The sequence below is a fragment of the Eleutherodactylus coqui genome, chromosome 4 (genome assembly GCF_035609145.1).
Source record: "Eleutherodactylus coqui strain aEleCoq1 chromosome 4, aEleCoq1.hap1, whole genome shotgun sequence".
Taxonomy (NCBI): domain Eukaryota; kingdom Metazoa; phylum Chordata; class Amphibia; order Anura; family Eleutherodactylidae; genus Eleutherodactylus; species Eleutherodactylus coqui.
The window spans coordinates 51522399-51526642 of NC_089840.1; the positions used below are offsets into that span (position 1 = coordinate 51522399).

The following is a 4244-nucleotide window of genomic DNA, read 5'->3' on the forward strand; positions in this document are numbered from 1 at the left end:
TATACTTCTGGGCAGCATGTTTTAAATGTCCTGCTGTAAGCAGCGGGGAATCTTCTTTATCTGCACAGGAGTTTCCATAGACTCCTGTTCCCATAGGAGTCAATGGAAACTCCTGCGCAGCTCACACCAAAGGTCCAGGTCCTACCTTTTCATGCAGCACGGACCTTAGATGGGGGCATTGTGGCCACGCATGTCCTACCTTTTAAAGTGTGAGTATTTTGCACTTCTAAAATTCCTTCATGTGAACGCTTCTATAGGAAACCACTGGTTCTTATGGAAGCGCTCTCTTCATGCAAATCTAATGCGTAAAAACAACGCTCGTGTGAAAGAGCTCTTAGTCAATGCAATCAAGTTAGTTCCTCTTTATTCTACATTGCAGCAGTCTTTTATAGCAAGGGTCATGCACAGTAAGTCATTGCAACATAATTCTTAAACATATACATATGAGGTCTGGTTCTTGTCTTGGAGAGAGAGCTGGTCATCAGTCTCCAGGCAGAGTCTTCTTCTAAGTTGCTTATTTCTTAACAATCAATGGTCATCTTCATTAGTTTGGAAATAGCTTTTATGTCTTATAGCCAGAGAGAGAGGCTTATCACGAGTTCTATGACTATTATTATTAGTTTGTGCAGAGCGTTTTCCTGTTAAATGAGGAAGCTGTCTGTAGAAAAAAATATTTGTGTATGCTTTGAATATGGAAAATTACAAGTATATGCGATATGAAATGACAGACTTAAACATACAAAATGGTTTCATATTGGCTCCTCTAACAAGGCTAAAATTAGTTATGTCATTAAGAGATTAAAAATGTACTTAAGGCGACTGAGTTCTGCGCGAAATATATTTACAAATTTACAATAAAAAAGTGATATTTTTGGGAGGGTTTTTCCAACTTTAAAGTGACTGTTGAGGGGGTAAGCAGCCGTACGTAACTGACCCAGGGGTGATATAGCTATCCAATAAACTGCACATGCAAAAAAAAAATGTGACATGCACTATCTTAGTGTATATTACATGTGCAAACATGCCAAAATAGTGTATGGGGATTTGCATTGCGTACTGCTGCCTGCTCCCCATGCGGGAGATATGTATGCGTTAAACACTTGTGCGAGAGTGTCCTTACAATCACTATTTATGCTGTACTACTACTGTATCCTCCTAACTACAAGCAGGGTAGTTCTCCCAGTCATTAGGGAGAGCAGTAATGATTATGGTGGTCATTTCTGGGACTGGCACTTTTGAATTATCACGAAACTTGGCAATTTTCCTTGGAAGCACAGAAATAAGAGTTGCTTCCTTTTCTGGAAACTCATTCTACTTCCCTTAACAACATTAATCAAACTACATGGCTGCTCCTCCTGACTCATTCCTCCATCCTCCTTTTCTATCCTTTAGGAAGGTCAGTTCTTAGTGGGAACCTTGACTCACACCTTGGGACTCCACTCGAGGTTGATGAAGCAATGGCGGCAAAAACCAACATTCAACTTTAGCACACTTTACTCTAACCATAAAGCTTATACCCGTTGAGCCTGCTGTAAAGTCTTTATAAGGCACTGAGCTTGATGGTTATTATAAAGAATAATAGAAAAGAACTTACAGCAACTTCAACTCCTGCTTCCAACTCAATTTTTAACTCCACTAATTCATGCCAGGCACCTAGCCACTTGCTCCGGCAATCCCAATCTCAATCAGGGCATTTAAAATGGAGCTCATAATTTTTTTACCCTGGGGTTCTTTGAACACACCAAAGCAGAAGATTCTGAGGTGCACCTTCCATCTATACATTACATGTGAATTTCCATTGACAATTGTCTTGTAATATTTGCTGCTATCATTATACAGAAAGGACATATTATTGGTAAGGGGGAATGTAATGGGTTATTACTAAATCATCCTATGGCACCCTAGTGATAAGTGATTGCTCCAAAGTTCCTTCTAAATGGGGTTGTCGGGATATTTATGGTCCTGTTGTATTAAGAGTCCAGTAGTGTGTCAGACCTGGAGGGTCCTGTGGTACTCTGATGGGCCATCCAACAGAAGGGAGACAACACAGCAAACATTGCTGGAGCCTGACAAGGTAGGTAAGACACTAGGGGCATGAGTTTTAACCCCTTTACTAACCAAGGCCACTAAAGAAGCAGGTATTAAATGGTTGCTTGGGTATAAACTATTGATGTTCTATCCTATCTATGCATTTTTAACCCATTTTTGTCCCTCCAAGGGACTTGAAGATGGTTGGATTGCTACTGCACTACTTATATAATGTAGCTTTGCAAGACCAGCAATCAGACACTGCCAGAGGCCAGTTCCGATAAGTTAGAATGCTTGGCTGATTCAAAGGCCTTAATGAGGCTTCTGGCTGCTGTAGAAATCCATCAGCACCCCATAATCACATTGTGGGGTGCCAATGGCTTACAGGCGGACCTACCTCTTCCAGTCACCCTCTCACATGCCACGATCACTATTGATCAAGCGATGTAAGGGGTTAAATGGTCAGGAACGATAGTTCCTCTTTTTTCCGACCGTTAATTTCAGTGCAGGATCCCTGCTGTCATCTGAAATCCAGAACCTGGCTTTTTCCTGCACGGGATTCCCGTTTCGACCTTAGAGTATACCGCCATAAAAATATGGTGGCCTAGCCTAAGGGCTCTCAGTGGCTTCCGTAAAAACCCATGCGGCTGGTCACTAAGGGGTTAATCTGTGCATTACTCTAGAACAGCGCTGTGGAATAGGTTGGCGCTATACAAATGAAGATTATTATTATTATTAGAACACAAAAAGTTAGGATATTTGAATTGCACAATATACGGGGCGGTCTGCTCCCTGCAGCAGAACAGCTAGTAGTGTGACAACCCCTTTATTACACATGCACTGTTACACTGAATGCGGTCTATGGCCGCACCAAGGTTAGGAGGTCTGCTCCCCCAATTGTCTTTTTAAAGCCCTTGCAATAAAATTCAATATACGTTATAGTTACCGTGCTAGAAAGTGTTCTTCCTCTTCTTGCATTTTTTGCAGTCTTCTGACTGAGTTCCGAATCTGTTTTGTATGAACCCGTGGAATATTCCCGTCTGACATTTTTTACATAATTTTTCCATTTCTTTTTGCTCCGTTTCTTTGTCGGTCATCTCCACTATATTTGGTTTTCCATTTCCTCTCAGCTTTTGCTGGTATGTTGCTACAATTTTTTCTTCTTTTATTGCATTCACATAACAGAATGGTTTAGCCGAGTATCTCGGGTCGTAGCAACAGCCCTGGGCTTTACATTGTGCCATAGAGATTCCTGGATCGCCACAGGAGAACCTGTCTTCAAGGCTCACCTTCAGACAGTTGCAGATATCTACAAGTAAATTCCAAGGAGATAATCATGTAAGGGGTATATTGTAAGATTTATATAATAGAATGGAATATGGTCATGCCCCTTGGTCGGTCATGTTGGGGGCGGTATGGTTCTCTGTGTAGAATATAGTAGAATTGAATTATGTCCACTGCTAAATATACAGTAGATATTCAGTACATTATAGCGATTACTAAAAATAAGGTTCTATATCCTCCCCCCCCCGTCCCCCCGTCATATGCCATCTTAACTCTTCTAACAGATCAGTTTCTTTCTTACCTGCATCCCCAGTTGTGAGCTGTGGGAATAGAACTACTGCTAAGGCAGTGATACACCGCAGGGCTGTATCCATTGTCTTCAGCTTGATATTCCAGAATGCAGAACTGGCTGATGTGCATGAAATTGTATTTTATAAAACATCATATTGTTTACACAGACAAAAATGTGATCTCATATCACATGCCGGCGTGTTCGTTCTCAGGACTCTAAATCCAGAATTTACCAGAAATACTTTTGTGAAAAGTACCTTTACACTGCATTTGGAAAGTCTTCAGATCCTTTCACTTTTTTACGTTTTGTTGTGTTGTGGTCTTTATGTATATTAAAAAAATATTTTTTTACCCTCCTTCTATACTCAATACCCCATAATGACAGAAAACAGAATGTTAGAAAACTTTGTGAACTTTTTAAAAATTAAAAACTAACATTTTGCATTGACTTAAAGGGGTTGTCCTGCTGCAGCAAGTGGGGTTATACACTTCTGTGTGGCCATATTAATGCAGTTTGTAATATACATCGTGCATTAAATATGAGCCATACAGAAGTTATACAATTACCTCCTCCGGTGCTGGCGTCCCCGTCTCCATGGCGCCGACTAAAGCTGCCTTCTCCTTCCATTAGACGAGCTTGC

The 4244-nt window shown here is 40.9% G+C and overlaps 1 long non-coding RNA gene across 1 annotated transcript; it reads right to left on the bottom strand.

The window, feature by feature from the left end:
- Positions 1-347: 347 nt before the first annotated feature.
- Positions 348-3734, bottom strand: LOC136624610 (uncharacterized). Its single transcript, XR_010792360.1, has 3 exons — positions 3614-3734; positions 2975-3337; positions 348-658 (listed from the first exon to the last, which is right to left on the bottom strand). It is a non-coding gene; the product is annotated as an uncharacterized lncRNA (long non-coding RNA).
- Between the last annotated feature and the right edge of the window lie 510 nt (positions 3735-4244).